The sequence below is a fragment of the Pristis pectinata genome, chromosome 38, assembly GCF_009764475.1.
Source record: "Pristis pectinata isolate sPriPec2 chromosome 38, sPriPec2.1.pri, whole genome shotgun sequence".
Classification (NCBI taxonomy): Eukaryota; Metazoa; Chordata; class Chondrichthyes; order Rhinopristiformes; family Pristidae; genus Pristis; species Pristis pectinata.
Genome location: NC_067441.1, coordinates 4,313,363 through 4,334,474, shown reverse-complemented (window position 1 = coordinate 4,334,474; position 21,112 = coordinate 4,313,363). Strand labels below are relative to the sequence as shown.

General features: G+C 42.3%; 1 protein-coding gene and 1 long non-coding RNA gene across 4 annotated transcripts in view; one reads left to right on the top strand and one right to left on the bottom strand.

Moving 5' to 3' along the window:
- The window catches only part of LOC127586941 (ADP-ribose glycohydrolase MACROD1-like), a 734,082-nt gene that overhangs the window by 541,495 nt on the left and 171,475 nt on the right, over positions 1–21,112 (bottom strand). The gene's annotated exons all lie outside the window — the stretch shown is intronic.
- Positions 14,742–21,112, top strand: part of LOC127586943 (uncharacterized) — a 78,760-nt gene continuing 72,389 nt past the window's right edge. The window contains exon 1 of the long non-coding RNA XR_007958730.1: positions 14,742–14,952. This is a non-coding gene — a long non-coding RNA (uncharacterized LOC127586943). The remainder of the gene's footprint in view (positions 14,953–21,112) is intronic.

Below are 21,112 nucleotides of genomic sequence, written 5' to 3'. Positions count from 1 at the left end.
ACCCCGACGGTCCAAACGGATTTTGGACCCGCGCAATGGCCGACAGCACAGCAGCCAACGCAGTGGCCGTCAAGCTGCCCACCTTTTGGTCCCTTCGGCCCGGCGTCTGGTTTGACCAGGCCGAAGCACAATTCCACCTTCGGCAGATCACCTCCGACTCCACGAAGTACTACCATGTGGTTAGCTCTCTGGACCAAGAGACAGCTGCCCAGGTTGGAGACTTCATCCAGTCGCCTCCGGAGGAAGATAAGTACCCGGCTTTCAAAGACCTTTTGATTCGGACCTTCGGCCTCTCCCGTCGTGAGCGCGCCGCCCGCCTGCTTCATCTGGACGGCCTGGGGGACAGATCCCCATCCGCCCTAATGAATGAGATGCTGGCATTGGCCGAGGGACACAAGCCATGCCTGATGTTCGAACAGGCCTTCCTCGAACAGCTCCCTGATGACATCCACCTGTTGTTAGCTGACGCCGACTTCAGCAACCCCCATGAGGTGGCTGCCCGGGCAGATGTCCTGTGGAGGGCCAAGCGCGAGAGCGGCTCGTCCGTCAGTCAAATCACCAGGCCGCGAGCCCAACACCCGCCTCGCCCGGCCCCAGCAACCGAGCAACCACACCCCAGGAACGCAGACGACGACACTGGTGACCAGCTGTGCTTCTACCATCAGAGGTGGGGTGCGGAGGCCCGTCGATGCCGCCCACCCTGCAAGTTTCAGGGAAACGCCAGGGCCAGCCGCCGCTGATGGCTACGGCGGCTGGCCGCCGACAGAGCCTCCTATTCGTTCAGGACAAGAAATCTGGACGGCGTTTCCTCGTTGATACTGGAGTGGAGGTCAGTATTTTGCCCCCGACCGGCCGCGACACTCGTAACAGGCCACCCGGTCCTCTACTCAATGCCGCCAACGGTACAACGATACGGTCTTTCGGCACCTGTACGCTTCAATTACACTTTGGCGGCAGCCGTTTTACCTGGACCTTTACCCTTGCCACGGTCGCCCGACCACTCCTAGGAGCCGATTTCCTTCGGGCCCACAACCTGTTAGTCGACCTGCGAGGGAAGCGGTTAGTCCACTCTAGCACCTTGCAGACCTATCTCCTGGGAGAAATCAGCACACCAGCCCCGCGCCTGGACTCCATTTCCCTTCCTGGTGACGATTTCGCCAAGCTCCTAGCCGAATTCCCATCAATTTTGGCACCTTCGTTTTCAGATTCTAGGCCCAAACACGGGGTACAACACCACATCATTACTACAGGGCCGAGCACGACAATTACCTCCAGACAAGCTCCGCCTGGCAAAGGAAGAGTTCTGTCACATGGAGGAGCTGGGGATTGTTCGTAGGTTAGGCAGCCCCTGGGCCTCCCCCCTGCACATGGTCCCCAAAGCCACCGGAGGGTGGAGGCCCTGCGGCGACTACTGCAGGCTGAATGACGCTACCACCCCGGACCGCTATCCCATCCCTCACATCCAGGACTTCGCAGCGAACTTACACGGGCATCTTTTCCAAAGTGGACCTCGTTAGGGGATACCACCAAATCCCGGTCCATCCGGATGACCTCCCCAAGATTATCACCCCATTCGGCCTGTTCGAATTCCTTCGGATGCCGTTCAGCCTTAAGAACGCCGTGCAGACCTTCCAGCGGCTGATGGACGCGGTAGGCCGAGACCTGGACTTCGTGTTCATTTACTTAGACGACATACTGATCGCCAGCCGTAACCGCCAGGAACACCTTTCCCACCTCCGCCAGCTGTATTCCCACCTCCGCGATATCGGCCTCACGATCAACCCGTCCAAGTGCCAATTCGGACTTGACTCTATCGATTTCCTCGGCCACAAAATCACCAGCGACGGGGCAACACCCCTACCCGCCAAGGTGGACTCTATCCGCCATTTTGCCCGCCCCGACACAGTCAAAGGCCTACAGGAATTCCTTGGGATGGTCAACTTTTACCATCGGTTCATCCCTGCAGCAGCCCGTATCATGCGCCCTCTGTTCTCGCTGCTGGCTGGTAAGGGCAAGGACATCACCTGGACTGACGAGGCTGCGGCTGCTTTCGTTAAGGCCAAAGACGCCCTGGCAGACGCCACGATGCTTGTACACCCCAGGATTGACGTCCCGACTGCCCTCACGGTAGATGCGTCCAACACCGCGGTGGGTGGGGTACTGGAACAGTTACTCGAAGGCCGCTGGCAACCCTTGGCATTTTTCAGCAAGCACCTTAGACCGCCCGAACTGGTACAGCGCTTTTGATCAGGAACTTCTAGCGCTGTATCTGGCGGTCCGGCATTTCCGATACTTTCTAGAAGGCAGGCCTTTCACCACTTTCACCGATCATAAGCTTCTGTCCTTTGCCTTCTCCAAAGTCTCCGATCCCTGGTCAGCTCGTCAGCAGAGACATTTATCCTACATTTCTGAATTCACAACTGACATCCAACATGTCTCCGGAAAGGATAATGTCGTTGCTGATGCACTTTCCAGACCAACCATCCACAACCTATCCTTGGGTGTCGACTACACGGCCCTAGCTGACGCACAGCAAGCCGACGACGAACTGCCCAGCTACAGAACCGCAGTCTCGGGTCTGCAGCTCCGAGATTTCTTGGTTGGTCCAGGTCAGCGGACACTACTTTGCGACGTTGCGACTGGTCAGCCCCGCCCTATAGTCCCTGCAGCCTGGCGGAGACGCGTTTTTGACTCGGTACATGGGTTGGCGCACCCGTCCATCAGATCTACTGTCCAACTGGTCGCCAGCAAGTTTGTCTGGCATGGCCTGCGCAAACAGGTCAGTGAGTGGGCCAGGACTTGTCCGCACTGCCAGACATCAAAAATCTAGCGACACACCAAGGTCCCACCACAGCAGTTCGAGCCTACCCGTAGGAGGTTCGACCACATACACGTCGACCTCGTGGGCCCTCTGCCGGTTTCAAGAGGAGCCCGGTACCTCCTTTCCATCGTGGACCGGTTCACGAGGTGGCCTGAGGCAACCCCCCTGACTGACATCACAACTGATTCCTGCGCCCGGGCGCTGCTCACAACTTGGGTCTCACGTTTTGGTGTTCTGGCCCACATCACTTCAGACAGAGGCACCCAATTCACTTCCAGTCTCTGGGCTGCATTAGCGAACCTGCTAGGGACGCAGCTGCACACCACCATGGCCTACCATCCTCAATCAAACGGGTTGGTGGAACGTTTTCACCGCCATCTGAAATCGGCCTTGATGGCCCGCCTGAAGGGTCCTAACTGGGTTGACGAGCTGCCTTGGGTCCTGTTCGGCATACGCACTGCCCCCAAAGAAGACCTCCGCACTTCGTCAGCTGAGCTTGTGTATGGGGCGCCCCTAGTTGTCCCCGGGGATTTCATACCTGCCCTTCGGGACCAAGGGGAACAACCCCCAGCAGTCCTACAAAGACTGCGCGAGAAGCTTGGCAACTTGGCCCTGATTCCCACCTCACGGCACGGTCAAGCCCCATCCTGCCAGCCCAAGGAACTACGGGACTGTAAGTTTGTTTTCGTTCGCAGGGGCACACGTCGGGCGCCATTGCAACGACCATATGAGGGACCGTTCCGAGTCATACTTTATTTTGGACATTGGAGGCAGGGAACAGGTTTTCACGGCGGACCGCCTCAAACCGGCCCATTTGGATCTGCAACAACCTGTCGAGGTTGCAACGCCGCGACGCAGAGGCCGGCCCCCTAAGCGGCAGCTGGCACAGCCCACGGACCTTGGGGACTGTATCGCCGGTTCTGAGGGGGGTTTTGTGGCGACTCACCATTTAGTCGGGCGAACCGGCTCGGCAGTCGGGTTGCGCGGCGTCGGAGCGACGAGGCCCAAGATGGCGGCGGGCCTCATCTTTCCGAGTGACGGGGAGAACCCGCGCACGGGAAAGTCTTGATGACGTAGGACTTACGTCATTGCCGGTTGTTTTGGGCGGGAACAGTCTCCCTTAAAGGGCCCGCGCAAGGCGGGAAAATAAACCACTTCTGTTCTACAATCCTCCGACTAGCGTCTTGTTTTATTTCGCGGTAGCAACCGCTACAACACAAATATATTAATGGCATTCAGGTCTACTTAATGCAGCATATCCAAGAATAAGTTTAAAGACCAAATTAAGAAAAATCAGTATCTCTGCACTAACTTTCTTATTTTTTCTCATGTTTCCACATAGCATGTTGGAGTTGCAGCAAATTTTCCGCTGCTGGTATGCCAGCTATTGGCGTCACAAATGGGAATTCCCCCATTTGGTTTCTTTGGAGGAAACGAACCAATGGGAGGATATCAAGCTGGCCAGATTGTACAAAAAATATTCTGCACCCAACCACTGACGTGAGCAAGATCAAGCAGACATTCTTCACCTTAGCAAATGTTCAATGACTTAGGGCCCTCTATGCCTAAGGGAGTTAAACAGAAACACTCAGCAATCTGAACTCTCAGTTTCCTCAGAAACCCAATTTCCAGATGGCATGCTTCCAATATGAATGTGCAGTTAACTAATATGCCGGATGATTCTTTGGAAATAATCACAGCATGTTTGTTTTAGGTGGTACTAATGAAAGGCACTGCGTTAGATAGTACTATCAAAGTTGCTACCAACTATACTGTAAGACCCTGATATTGATCACAGGAAACTACTTTTTGGTATGGTCCTGATTCACTGAAAAGGAATGCTACAGGGTATTAGGAGACCTGCTGCTGAGAACCACCTCACAAGTGGCATAGACAATGACTGCCTGCTCTTCATGCAGGCTTGAAGCAATACTGATCCTCAGGGGTGACAACGTGGAATGATGCATGCAGCCAGTCTTTTTCCAATCACCTTGAATATTGCCACATCTGATTCAGAAACTGTTAAATTGGACTCAACTGCCAGGTTGCTGTGTCACTTGCCTTCATATTCGGTTTACCTTTTCTTCCTTCCTAACTTTGGCTGTGCTGTGTGTGCTCTATAAACCACACAATGTGTCTGAAACCATTAAGGTCTTTCATCTTTGCCTTTCACCTGATACTGCCAAACCTCAGTTTCAATCAAGCACAAGGGACTTCAGATTTGAGTAATGACCTCCCCATGCACAGTTTGCACCTTCATTGTTACCAGAGGTTGGCTTTCAGTCTCAACTAGGGCTATCATTCTTTGAAATATCTCCAATTTATATCATCAAAAGGACCCATTTCAGTTATCTGCTGTTCCATTATGAACTATAAGACTACGGTGGGTTGTAGCCCTCTAGCATCTGTAATCTCTTTTCTCCCTAAATATGACAGGCAAAGTTTTTGCCACAAGTTTGTTTACATCATGAGAGAGATTTGCCTTGTAAAATTTAAGAAGCACAGTTGACACAAGTAAATGATGCACAATGTGCCAGCATAAATTTCACTTCCATAATCTTGTACACACATGTGCTCTGTTTTCAACCAACATCCACACAGCTTTCAACAGGGATCACTTAGTAGCAGTCAAGAGCTGGTATCTAGGTGAATTTTTCACTCCCTCAGTGAACGTAATTATAATAACACAATGGCTCCTCTCACTGAGATTACTAACTTATATGAGGCCATAAATGAATTTTGGATCCTCATGTCTTATTTGAACTATAATGAGCGATTTTGGTACAAATTGAAACTATCATTTTAGGTTTGTAAAACACTTCACATCATGAAAACCAGCCTCCATTCCATGGACTCTGTCTAAACTTCTCTGCCTCAGTAAAGTGGCTAACGTAATCAAAGAACCCCCCCCCCCGGACATTCTCTCTTCTTTCCCCCTTCCCCCCTCCCCCCATCGGGCAGAAGATACAAAAGCCTGAAAGCACATACCACCAGGCTCAAGGACAGCTTTTATCTTGTTATAAGACTACTGAATGGACCTCTTGTCTGACAAGATGGACTCTTGACCTCACAATCTACCTTGTCATGGTCTTGCACCTTATTGTCTGCCGGCACTGCACTTTCTCTGTAACTGTAACACTTTATTTTGCATTCTATTATTGTTTTCCCTTGTACGACCACGATGTATTGGTGTGATGAAATGATCTGTATGGATGGCATGCAAAACAAAGTTTTCCACTATCTCGGTACATGTGACAATAATAAACCAATTTACTTATTCTGGTACAGCTCAAAACAATTATCCTAGTATAGAACTTTCAGAAAACTGAATTACTTAATTAATCTGGAACTTGACAAATTTGTATAAGAGTTGCTGCTGATTACAAACAGAAGGAACACACTATGCACTATATATCATCAGTCTTAAGTAATATAACAGTTTAGTATATGAGGAAATAGACAGGGGATTCTGGGTTCATAATCCAGCGAAGCAAACCACAAGTAGGATAATTGAAGACTACACAAACATCTTCTTGCTGCTCTTGCTGAAGCTGTGTGTATCCACTCAGTGGTACTTGGTAAAAGCATAAGCACTAGAAGCAGGCAAAGCCCATTCGGCCCTTTGTGCCGCATCAACATTCAATAAGATCAAGGCTGATACTTCACCTCAGCACCACCTTTCTGTACTAACCCAATTTCCCTTGATTCTGTTAACCACCATTCTCTGTTTTGAAAATACTCAGTGAATGAGCCTACACAGTCCTCTTGGACAGAGAATTCCAGATGTTCACTATCGTCCAGGTGAAGAAATTCCTCCAATTCTCAGTCCTGAACAGTCAACTCCCTATTTTGAACCTCCTGGTTCTAGATACCCCAGCCAGAGGAAACATAATCCCTGCATCTACCCTGTCAAGCCTGGCAAGAATTTTGTACATTTCAATGAAATTACCTCCCATTCTTCTAAAGCCTAGGTTCCAGTCTACTCAATCTCTCCTTATTGAACAATCTCCCCCCACCCCCCCAAATGCAGTCTCATCGGAGCCCTGTGTAATTGCAATAAGACTCCTTTATTTTGTACTCAAATAAAGTTGCAATAAAGGGCAACGCACCGCTTGCGTTCCTCAATGCTTACTGCAGCAGCTTGTTAACTTTCAGTGATTTATGTGCAATACACCCATGCCCCTCTGAACATGATCACCCTTCAATCTCTCACCACTTAAAAACTACAAGGGGTGGTATGGTAGCGTAGCAGTTAGCATAATGCTCTTACAGTTTCAGCGATCAGGATTCAATTCCCACCACTGTCTGTAAGGAGTTTGCACAGTTTCCCTGTGACTGCATGGGTTTCCTCCAGGTGCTCCGGTTTCCTCCCACATTTCAAAGACATACGGGTTAGTGGGTTAACATGGGTGAAATTGGGTGGCGCGGGCTCATTGGGCCGGAAAGGCCTGTTACCATGCTGTATAAATAAAGTAAAATGAAGTAAAGTACTCTGCATTTCTATTTTTCCTTCCAGGTGGACAATTTCACATTTTTCTACATTGTACTCCATCTACCATATCCCCATCCATCGATAAAACCTCTCCATATCTCTTAAAGGCTCCCTGCATCCTCCTCACTACTGCCACCCAGCTTTGTATTATCAGCAAACTTAGATATATTACACTCTCCCCATCCAAATCACATATAGAGAGTGAACAACTGGGGATCCAGCACTAATCACTGTGCCATCTCCCAATTCAAAAATGACCACATACCTGTTTACAGCCTCCCTTATCTCTTTTTTCTGTCTGTTAATCATTTCTTATTCCACTGCAGTATACTAACCCAATTCCATCACTCTGGTTTTGGTTTGTAATATCCTGTGTTGCATTCTATCCAGGGGCTTCTGGAGTCCAAATATACCACATACACTGGTTTCCTTATTTATCCTGCTGATCACAACTCAAAACAGATTTGCGGAAGTAATTCTTTCATAAATTTATGTTAACACTGCCTAATCCTATTTTCTAAGTAACAAATTAACACTTACTTAGTCAAAGTATCTAACATTTTCCCAACAAATGATAAAAGGCTAACTCAGGCTAGCTTGAGCTAGCCTGAGGTTTTACAAGAGCTGAACAGTTAGATTCTACAGAGACTCAAGAATCAACACTGGAAGGATAGGATTAGATTTTGGTGGACAGATTTTGTCATTATTGAGCACGTATAGTAACAAAAACAGAAATCAAGTGTATTGATTAATATAGAAAAATGTCCAGAAAAACCTTGAAACATAGTTGAGGTGGAAAAGTCACATGATGACTCCAAATAACAATGCTCTTGTTGGAATACAGATGGATGAAGAGGAACCAAGCACATTGAAGACTATGTACATAAGGGAAGCACTCAAGAATTCAAGAGATTTTAAAGATAGGAGTTGGAGGGCACTGTAAGGTGAAGTGCAGCGAGATAGGCAAGGATCTTAACAGAGTGAATGAAAATTTTAAATGTAATGTTTAAATGAAAAGGTATCTCTGGAAATCTGGGTGATGGACAAGCAGAACTCAGTGCTAGGCAAAAATTAGGTACCCAAGTTTTGAGGACTCTGAAGACAACAGAGAGAATTGTAGAATCTCAGAAAGGTTTCAGCAACTATTTAGCTCTTGGCCCTATGCAAAGAGTAATCTGGCTAAACCCACTGCCTCATCCTTTCCCCATAGACCTGGAAATGTCTTTACAAACAAATCAAATGGTAAGGAGAGAGTTTCAGAAATCAAATCTAGAAGTGACAAAAGTATGCATGTGAATTTGAACTGCAATAGGTATGATGCAGAGACAAAAAAGCAGAGGCATCAAGGTGAGGAATGTGAGCATTAATTGTTGGGGAAATACAAAAAAGACAGTTATTTTGAGAGCAGAACGATGTTAGGAAGAGATACATGACCTTCACGAAGAGATTTATTTAAGTTATTGGATAGTAAAAAGGCTAGAAAAGTTAACTGAATCCTAGCCTTACTCTAAAACCATCCTGCTTCTTTGCAATTCCAACCCTTTCCATCTTCAAAAGTATCTTCTAAGTTGCTCTCTTTGGCAAACTTTCTATCGGACAAGTCTTTTCTTTCCAACTTGGCCTCTCTTCCCACTTCAAAACAACCAGCTGTGAAGAATCTTAGCAGCTTTCTTACATTAGAAGTATATTAGCATCACCTACAGAAGCAACAAGCCTGCAGGTAATTATAATTAATATTAAATGGGACATTTTTCCTTCAAACCAATATATTCTTTAAGATGTATTGACAATCATGCTTCATGAAGCTTAAATAATTGTCTACCTTTTTTTCTAAAGACATTGACTCATGCTGGGAACAGCTCCAATAGTTGTGACAATTCTCCAATGCCTTATCCAAGTGACAATGTGGACATCAGCAACAAACCTGACCACAGATGGTGCAAAAACTGAGTGTAAACCTGTTCTCAAATGATAGCCGCATATTCATGTGTGCCAGATGGACTTATTTGCTTATGACAGAAGCAAGAACCATGACTAACTTTCACTCTTCAGGCCAGGAGCACGAAGGATCAACGCAAGATCTCTATAATAAATCTACGGTTGGCAGCCTCAGCATAAGCCTAGCAATTGAACTTGAACCTTCTTGTTGCACAGATAAAACTCTATGTTGGCCAGTGATTTTATCCACTAGGCCACCAGGGGAGCTCGAAGAATGAAGTTCAATATTTCACGTTAGCATTGTTACTCTATAAAATTGCTATTAAGATATTTGAAAATACTAGGTGGTAAACCAGAGCTCTGAGATGGAGTTTCAGCACCAATTCCCCTGAATTCATACGTGTCTTTTGGAAGCAATAACTGAAGTGAAGCCAGATAATTCCTCAGGCCACAGGGAGTGAAAACCAACAGGAGGAAATGTTACGGTTCACACTTTTGCACATCTTGGCTGGATGGAATATAATTATAACTGTTTCCTGTTGACTTTGTTGATTAAGTCAGCCTTTAACTGAGCTGTATTAAAACTAAAAATCCTGGCTCTTAACTTTGTCTTGAAGCCAGCTAATTGATCTCAACCAGGAACTTCCTCTTCAAATACATGGTCATCACAGAGACTGCAGCATTAAAGAACGTGCCTCACCAGCATCTTCTCAAGGCCAATTAGAGATCAGCATTGAAAGCTGGTCTTGCCGGCAATGCCCTTATTCCATGAACAAATCAATAAAAATTTTGCCAGTCAGCCTAAACTTGGATACCAAGCAAAGAGAGGGAAAGATTATTCCAGTTTCCTGTGGCTGACTTATATCTGGTCTTTCCCTCCTGATGAGTGGAAACTAGGTGAAAACAAGTCCAGCAGTGCTGCCCTCCTGGGTGCAATCTTGTTGGAAGTTACTATGTGGGGGAGACTCTTGAACAAAACATCAGAAGATATGTGGCAATGTGGAAATATATTCCAATAACAGAAGAGATGAAAATAAGAATAATTCAGAATCAGAATCAGGTTTATTATCACTGACATATGTCGTGAAATCTGTTGTTTTGCAGCAGCAGTACAGTGCAAGACATAAAAATTACTATAAGTTACCAAAATAAATAAAATTGTGCAGAGTTCATGGGCTCATGGACCGTTCAGAAATCTGACGGTGGTGAGGAAGAAGCTGTTCCTGAAATGTTGAGTGTGGGTCTTCAGGCTCCTGTACCTCTCCCTGATGGTAGTAACGAGAAGAGGGCATATCCCAGATGGTGAGAGTCCTGAATGATGAACGTCACCTTCTTGAGGCACCGCCTCTCTTCGACGGTGGGGAGGGTTGTGCCCGTGATGAAGTGGCTGAGTCTCAACCCTCTGCAGCCTCTTTTGATCCCACGCATTGGAGCCTCCATACCAGGCGGTGATGCAATCAGTCAAAATACTCTCCACCATACATCTATAGAAATTTGCAAGAGTCTTTGGTGACATACCAAATCTCCTCAAACTCCTAATATAGTAGAGCCGCTGGCATGCCTTCTTTGTGATTGCATCAATGTGTTATAATTCTGATTGCTGAATGATTTTGCACAATGGAGCCTGTATCCCAGAATACATGTTGAGCTCAATGTTCCCCATGTAAATGCAGAGATGTACACCTACAAGTATGCAATTAAGGTAGCTATCCAGTGAACAAAAAGTTATTTAAGAATATTCTGTTTAAAGTCTGGTTGCCACCTGTGGCTGCTTTGGGACCTAAGGACTAAGTTGATTTGGGACATTCTGACTGCTGGAGAATTAAATGAAATTTCAGCTGCTTTGAACAGAAAACAAACCTAAAAACTGTGTAATTACTTCCTCTACATTTGGACTGCATATGAAAGCAACTGCAGATCCCAGATATTGCTGTAAAAATATTGTTGCAGCAAGCTTCACCCCTGTTTGGAGTAAAATAGCTCAGAATTAAATTCTTGATACACTCAGGCTCCTAAAGGATATGTTGGACAGCAATCTGATATTTGCCAAAGTTGTCCCTGTACAATTTGTATTCAACTTGATCTTGAAAAGGGTAAATTGTCTGGTTTTCATCCTTTTATTCCCCATTGTTCCCCCTTTCCTGACAACATTCCTTGGCCAAGAAGATGGTGGGCAATTCTCATTCTGCCAAAGTCTGCCAAAGATATTCAATACCCATCTTATTTTCTGTAATTCACCTCCCACTGCCAAGGTGATCCCACATGTGCCAATCAGTGAGACACATTAGTGAGTTGAAAGGAAATCACTTATAGAATGACTCTCCAAAACACTGCAGCTCACGGTGCTAAAAACTGACAACAAAACCAATGGACATTTCCCTCTATCAATTTAAAGGTATTTATTCAATCTCTTAAAGAACCTTTCACCACATTCAAGGTCGTTAGTTTGCAAAATTGTCATTTTGATTCTAAAATAAAAACAATTCACTAACAAGTCCAGTGAATGAAAGCAAAGCCAAATTATTCAGACAACTTAACACTTTACTGCACATTGCTCTCAACGGCTACACTTACTAATTCTACATAGTACAAGAATCTCAATTATCAGCATAAATGGCAAGTTTTAGTTAACCACAAGCACTAATGAAGTACAGTATGTGATACTCGTGTTGCACCCTGAGATTTCACTGAGGACTAAGTCACACTGTCACTCTGGTAGTAGAATTTGAGAGTCAGCTTTCCAGGTTTGTATAAAGAGAAATCAGAATTACCTAATTGAGTGAATATCTGGTCAAATGTCGTTGCATGGATAAATTTATAATAATCAAAACAAAACTTGCATTGCAATAATTACTAAAAATTCATCATCCATCATATCAGAATGGCTGATATAATTCTGTATTTTTTAAGTGAAAAGTTACAAAGCATACAAAAATACTTCCCAAAAGTAATGGGCCTTTAAATAAATAAACTATATAGGTTATAGATATTTATGCAAATCTTTGACTAGAACATTTAAATCTTAAACCTAAAATAAAACAGAAAATGCTGGAAATAGTCAGCAGGTCAGGCCACATTGATAGTGAGAGAAACAGATTTAACATTTCAGGTCTGTTTTTCTTCCTGCAGAGGCAGTCTGACCTGCCGAATATTTCCAGCACTTTCTGTTTTTATTTCAGATTTCCAGTATCTGCAGGGTTTTTTGATTTTCAGATCTTAGACCTACACAGTACTTCAACAAATCCTATTGTTAATTCCACAAACTACATTTATAGTGGAAATTTCCAACCTAAACCCGTCAGTGTAATTAAACACCTATCAGTGGTGATATGTAGCATCTGTTTCACCTTTCCCATTTCTGCACCATGGACAGCAAAACACTGCTTCAACCAAGTCTATTTCTCAACTTCCCAAATCATTCCATGAAGTTATTAAAAAATTAAGTACATAATTGAAATTTATCTAAATATTAGGATCAGAAGTACAGCATCGTGTTCCAATTGTCTCCTGATATCTAACTGAACTTCTCCAGATGAACGTATTTGGTCTGAAGTACCCAAATGTGTCAAACATTCAATCATCAATCCTAGTATCATCTAGCTCAATTTGAAATTCTGCAGCACTCCTGCAAAATATGATGTTGTTAACTATATTAAAGCTGCTCAAATAACAGCCCATTTGTGTTGTTGTTAAGTATCTACATATTATATGCCCAGATTAAGTTTATTCATTTATTCTCAGAATTTAGTGTCTATCAGCAATTGACCTTTGTGACTTGATGGGCCAAATCATACGGCAATTGAGAATCAACCACATTGTTGTGGACCTGGAGTCACATTTTGGCCAGAGTGGGTAAGAATGGCATATTTCCTTCCTCAAAGGACATCTGTCTATCAGGTGGTTCTTTTTGGTAATCTGGTAGTTTTGTGGTAACCGCTACTGATATTTGATGATCTGAATTTAAATTTCCTAGCTGCTCTGATGGGGTTCAACCTCATGTCTTTAGATTAGTCTGGGCATCTAGATTTCAGTTCTGCAACTCAACCACTATGCTTGTGTATTCTATATAATTTTACATAATTTTATTTTTATATATTATGCAGTAAACAGAAATACACATAAACACTTTTAATGTAGTTAACTATCCATCTCACTTTACAATGCATGCATGCAGTGTTGATATATGTCCATATAGCACATTTTAAACATTTTATCAGGGATTTGCAACTTATACCTGTACCTGAACTTAACAAAAGAGAAACAAGGCAGTAGTGTACTGGGTAACTTTGAGGCTTTAGCTTTGGCTTTGTGATAAGGAATTACTCAGATATCAAATACTCAGCTCAGAGACAAGAGTAAGTTAACTTTGTCTGAAACCCGACCTCAGTTTGCCATGCACTTCAACTCTCATCACAGGACAGCTCATGACTCCCTTCACCCCATAATCATTAATCATGTTAAAAACCATCGTGAATGTGTAAAATATCTGTGTCCAATGATGTTCAAAATCAATTCAAGTACATGCCCTACTGAGTTCCCATTAATGTTAACCAGGCAGATTTCAAAGCAGTGCTTGACAGTTTTCAATGCTGCACTCACAGAAATTTAAACTGACACTTTCACACTTGTCAGCTCTGTCCTCAGATAAACATCTGCCACCTGCCTAATTTTTATTAAGTAAATAACATTTCCAAAAAATATTTACACATATAGTGCATGAGGATATGTAAAGCATATTTTGAATGCAATGTCTATATATATCACACACACACACAGAGTTACACAAATTCATAATGTATTTGATAGAAGCAGGCAGCATCATCGAATTAATCTGGTCAGAATAAACATCGGCATTGGAGAATCCCAAAATACTGCCCCCTTGCTAAAAGAAAATACTGTTTAAAAGTGTATAACAGCAGCATAGCATACAGCAAATGACCCATGTTCCACCATCCCCCTTTTAAACAATGCATCAAAATTATGTATCACGTTAAGATTGTCAATTCCATAAAGTGCAGAGATTTTCAGGTCTGCCCGACCAATGACCATCCAAAAGGAAAGCAAACAATGTATCGTGCTACTGAGGGTTTTCAAAAAGGTTTAGAAAAAAAAGGTGGCATTGCCTGATTTACTCAATATTCTATCAGCAAATTGAAGAACAATAAAATGATCAAACTCTCTCAAGTTGTAGCAGATAAATGACTGCACATTCATTCTGTTTTCTCTGTCTGTCTCGCTTTTTATCTTAGCCGCTGGCTTTTGTTTAAATGAGTACACATGACTGAGTTATTCCGTATGGAATAGCCCGCAAGGTTAGCTTCACATCCCCTCAAGATAGCTGTAAATGCAAAGTCCCAAACACATCCTCGGCTGTCTGTCAACCCAGAAGCCCAACCTACCGGTGATCTCATCAGAATTTTCAGCAAGCGTGTCAGCAGGAGCCCTCAGTTCTCCAGTTGAGCTCTTGCAGTGGGTACTAACTGGCTCGTCTGTGACATCTTTGGAACACTGAGACCCAACCTGTTTTTTTTTCCTTGATGTATGATCGTCCAGTGGCTATGTACCTTGCTCGTGCTTTCTGACTTCAGGAGTGTGTTGAACTCTTTTTGATCTCTTTTCCTTCGCTTAGTGGAATATCTCTTGTGTTTCATGGGGGCTTCATTTGAATCACAGTGCCTGAAGATGAGCAAACCTTGAACAGGTAAGCGAGAGCTAAAATGCTTTATTCATTTGGAAGATTTTTATACTTTGCAAATTTGCAGATCTCCACTCACTTTATTAAATGCAGAGTAACCTAGCTGAATAGAAGGCCTCTGTTTTATACACACAAAGTTTTCTACACTTGTGAACAGATTCAGTCAGCACTGGCCGATCTTAATACGAATAATTGTGCGAGTTAACTCCGTGAGGGCGGAAAGATCCAAATTGCTCTCAAAACAGGAATTTCTTTTGTGCATCTACACATCAAAACATTTGGCAATTTTCATAATATATTGAAATATGATTGCTACGTTAAACAAATGTAGAGAGTTACAGATAATTTCGTTATTTGTAGTATTTATGGTATGGTTTATTTTGATAAATTATATTGATATGATTTCCAATTTTGGCACACATATTCTGGGTCAGCCTGTCAAGGTTTACATCAATCCAAAAGCACCACACCACCACCCCATTAAGCATATTTTTCTGGAAAGTGCACCTTGTGGTAACTAACTGTGGTTACTGATGGAAAGTTACATTCTACTTTTGATTTTATTGTTAAAATTGAATGTTCTGGTTGTATTTAATTCCATTCTTGTAGGTCAGGTAACTATATATTGCACTCCCCTTATAAAGTGGAACTATGGAAAATTGGATATTATTTTACTGCAACCCTGTTACAATTTTACACAAAGTGCGATTTTCACAACATATGCACAAATCAGCAATGAAACTAAGTGAACTGAAAGTAAGAATAAAAGCTGTCATTTTGTGTTTAGGCAGTGCTGAACAAGGGAAATATGTTGTTAACAATGTGACATCAAGCAAATTTCTAATGCTTACTCTACTATATTGTTCACGAATTTCCAGCACAGCCATTGATGCCTATGTATCTCTGGCTCTGCATAAAGTAATATCCTGAGAATATAGAGAAAAAGAACAATTGCAAACTTGGGAAAGAAAAATACCTGCAGAAAGAAACAGGAACATTTAGCTAATTAACTATCAACATGTGAACTCCAAGGAAAGATATAAAGATTTTGAAATATCTGAAAACTAAAAGCTGCTTTGTAGCATTCTGCTTGTTTAGCTTATGACAATGAAGAAGCCTGTTCTTTCTGCAAACCTTTCCAATCGACTAATCAACCTACATGCATATGACAAGTCTTCTCTTCCTGCGCTATCCTTTCACTCTCTTAATTCTGTTTTCATGCACCATAAAGCAATGTCATTTTGCAGTAAATTGCCAGGAGCTTAATTCTTACCTTTCTTCACTCTCACCTGCTTGTCAAAAGCATTGGATAACATTCATTCCTGGCGGTCTTCTGACGAATTCAATTTTATCATTCTGTGCAAAGATTGTTTTTATGGTAATTTTACTTTGAGTGCAATTGGAGAAAGAATGTTATGGCCTAAGCAGTTTTTTAACCAGGTGAGTGATGTTCCACATAACTGGTTTCTGTGGTGAATAGCTAAGATTTCAGAGCAAAGTGCTGAAAAACTGCACTGCACGATTTAGAACTGTTACTGTACCAATCCTCATTTTTCTTTTCCCTTTTGTATTTTGACCAAATTTAGATCATCTCTATTGCCGTACTATGTATTCCTGCAGGGAGATTAGCTGTGTTTTTTTCGCTGTTCTATGCATTGAATGTTAATGAAGTTGGGGGAGAGGTTTTGGTCACAAATAACAACAAATGCTTTGATGATATTTGTAAAGATGGAGTGGAAGGAATGAAGTGAGAAATGCATGAGATATAAAGGGTGGAAACAAATAACACTGGGAGATCAGTCCTACCACTGGGTGACCAGTTTCAAACCTGCTTACACACACAAGCAACTCAGCTCTGATGTATTTGTGAGACACACTGTGTAAAAGGCAGCTAAGTTGTCAGTTTTCTATGAAACAGTCTATGAAGCAGCACAGACGCCAGCTGCCAAGTTTGAAAGCTGTATATATAAAAGGAAAGAAACGAAACTCCAGTGTACTGGAGCTCTGATTTTCAGACATATATCAAATCTAAATGGAAAGAAGTCCAACAAAAGAGACGTTACAGTGAGAATAAGCAGCACACATACCCAATAGAGCCTTTCAGTAACTTCAATGAAAAGCAAGGAGGATTAAGTCATATTGTGCTAAAAATTCAACCTTTGACCTGGATTCTAATCCCAACCTCCTCCCCATCAGTCCAAAAAAAAGTAGTTATTAAGCAGGTATTGTTTTTCTAGGTCAACAGAAAGGTCTTCAATATCTTACAGTTAACATGTTTTTAGTAGCAAAATGAGGTGAAGCCTTCAAATATTCAATGTGTGGCTGTATGCAAGGGTATCCAATGTTCCCTTTATCAGTCTTGAGATACCTGTCATACAACACAAGTAAAATCAAGAAATACTCAATAAGCAGATCAGAATCTGTGATTTCCTTGTATGCTTCAGTATAATGATCTTCTGCCCAAACATTGCATAATTAATAAAATTGCTAACTTTCCTTGTTTATCAATTTTAAAGAATCCCAGAAAATGGCAATTATAGTTTTTGATGCAATGAAAAAGTTGCACTGTAAACCAAGTGCATATATAACGGAACTGACTGATCAGAAGGCCAAACCAGAGTTGCATCTCACAGCTTGGTTGAGCTACAATAGATTGTAAACAACAACATTGGTCTTGGTTTACATAACAGGGAGTGTGACAATGAATGAAGCTGCTGGTCTTTTTGCTTGTGGAGCTTGAAAGTTTCACTTAGTCTCCTGTTTTTATCGTGCCAATCCTGATTTTCTTCCTTTCTTTCTCCACCTTGTACACACACCACCTAGTCCTACTGATCTACGGTTCCTTTCATTTCCTGCATCTATAGACTGAACTTGGAAAACAATTCAGCCCAAAGCTGAAAACCTACTGGCCTCTGTTATTCCCCTTGGCATCATCTATAAGAATGCAATTGTAGCAGGACTGCACTTATTTATTGTGTCTCTGAATGTGGCTGCAATAAATCTTCTAATTTGAAGATAAACGGGGCAATGATTCTGGAGAAGCTACAAAAAGCTTTTCAAAGAAATATGCCAGTTTGCTTGAGATGCACTCAATTCTGAACTGAATTTTAGTCCAGATTAAATACTTTAGGGATTAATTACAGTGTCACAACAACTGCAGCAAAACTGTTCAAAGGTTAATCTAAGGCAGCCTGATGGTGCAGTGTTCTGCTGTACCATGCATTACTCCAGAAGGCTTGGAAGATGGTACATTCATCTCTGAGCCCCCACGAACCATACCCTACACACTGAATCCCCAGGTCACAACTGAGGCCATCTAATAAGATCAGAAAGCGAGTATTTTTCCACACAGGGACCTAACAGAAAATATAAGGGGGACAATTAACCTGGCACATTTTTGTCCAATATGAATAGCACAGATGTACAGGAGGATCAACAAAGGGCTGACGATATGTCACAAGTGTGGGAATAACCATTTAAAAATAAACTTCTTTGAAAGGAGATAAGAATAAAAAAAATTAATTTCAGAACTTGCAAATGCTCTTTTGTGCGCGTAATACTGGAGAAGCATTAGGGAATTTATTACTTCCAAGCACTAACAATGAAACATGAATTTTATTTCACACCTGACTGCAGTTACTAAAACAGAAGTATTACATTATTTTTAGCTCCTTTCCAAATGCACTGAAACTGAACTAATGATAATCAGCTGAAAACACATGAAAGGATCAATGGAGACTTGCTTCAGGTTCATATCCAAGGTATTCTTTCCGTTCTGGGATGGATGTTTCCTGATCTGTATGGATTTGCAGCCTCTATTCAACTAAGACCATTCGGCCAACGGTTGATCCTCTATGGATATGAATACCTCGACTTTAACCACATGCAAATCAGTGCATGAGCTTAGTCTCAAATTGGATTAACTGTCCTCAAGCTGTCGAAGTTTTAATGCATCATTAAAAAACAAATCACAGGTTATATTGCTGCCTAACAAGCAGGAATGTTAATAAACTTTTCCTTTAAAAATTATTCATAATAAAGCTGTGGACATTCACTTTTGTAAAATTTATTGAATCTTTTACTCACAGAGATGAACAATTTCACTGTTGAAAACAGAACACTTTCCATAATTCAGTGCATCAAAATTAACCTTATACTCTCTCAGCGGGTGAAAAATATTATTCCTCCCTTTCAGTTTGACCAAACAGCTCATCTCAGAAGAATGCTCTCCAATGTACTGTCAATTTCTAGATCTCAAGACCAATGATCCTTATCGTCTGAATGACATTTGCCAATAAATTCAACTTCTGGTTATGGATCTTCACACACTTGCTGCTTTCACCCAAGTGATCATTGTTCATGTGCTTGACTTGACCATGCACATGAGTGGATAAGTCAGATGTGGGAAGGGGGGAGTTACAATGGAATTGAACCCAATTCCATTCACACCGTCCCCATTTTAGCAGAGGTCACTGGTTAACAGACAGGAGCATGAATCATGGCTGTTGTTCATCCCTTCTGCCTAAGCCAAAGGATGCCAAAGACTATATGGTAGCACTCCAACTAATGCCCCAACTGAAATCAAGAAATTCAGTACTCAGTGAATTGAACCAAGGACCACTTTGACCAGAGTCACTGTTTTACCAGGCATGTAATTTGCAATGGATTTACTGAAGCAATAATTCTTAATGAGCAAATGGAAACTACTATTTTAATTCTAACCAGTAAAATTTATTCGGTAATGATAATTCAGCAGGCAAAATGGAATTGTGAATGTCAGAATCAACCATATAGATGTACCCTTCTGCACCTATCTACTAAAACTTGAAAGCAGTGCCTCACAAAATTGCACCCAATAAGCAATTGCATGTGATAATTTAACTGAAAAATAAATTAACATTACTGTACTTTGATGTTATGTTACTCTTGGCAAATGCTAATATTATTAAAGAAAAAAAATTACAACTTCCCAAATGGTTTGGTGCTTAAGTGCCTCCACAGGAGGTTGAAACAAGCCCCACTGGCTAAAAAGTCCCAGATTTGCCTCCTGGTCTACGATGAGTTAACAAATTTCAGCTGCACTACTACTACTTCTCATATTGTAAAAATAAAACAGTGTTTGGTGTAGATGTCTGAGCTCCTAGTAGAGAATCTGATGATAAAATCTACGAGTATTTTTTGTAACAAAAAGTATAATACTAATTTGCAATTCAATGTTGGTAGTTTAATCAGTACAGACATTTTGAAATCAGTGACAGGAGATATTTGTTAAGTCGAAAGGACCTGAGACCAACAAATCTCCTGAGAAAATTACTGTATTTCCTCAGCTAATGAAGGGGATTGAGGAAGAAATTTGTGAGGCACAGACTACTGCACAAAAGAATTTTTGGCTAATGAAGAAGAGGTTCCATGGAACTTGGATCAAGTAGATTAGAGGCCCCATTCGCTTAGTGAACTCGTGCATCACTTATGTCATATTGAACCTGCAGAAAGAGGCCCTGTTTTTTTCTTTGGTCCATGAAGTTATACACTCTTAACCTGGGAAGCAAGGGGGGCACACTGAGGCCACTTGGAAGGGGGAAACTGCTGGTCAGGATTCAGTGATTCTTGCAGTGAAGTGTGTATTGATATGAACAGAATCAAGCTTAAATATGGTTCCATTCACAACATTTGACCGAGTGTGGCATCAAGAAAACCTGGTAAAACTGGTCAATGGCCATTCAGAAGAATATGCCAGTGATTGCAGCCATATAAATGCAAATGGTTGTGGTTGTTGGAGGTCAATCATCCCAGCTCAGGACAATATTGCAGGAGTTCCTCAGGGTAGTGTCCTAGGACAAACCATCCTCAGCTGCTTCATCATTGACTTTCCCGCCATCATATGGTCAGACGTTCACTGATGATTGCACAATGTTCAATACTATTCGCAATGCCTCAGGAAATGAAGCTGCTCATGCCTGTATGCAGAGAGACCTACATAGTATGCAGGCATGAGCTGATAAAGAGCAAGTAACATTTGCATCACTAAATTGGCAGGCCATGACAATCTCCAATAAATGGCAGTCTAACAATCTACCAGCAACATTCAATTGCATTACCATCATTGTCCCCCACCATTAACATCATGGAGATCTCCAATGACCAGAAATTCAATTTGACAGCCATA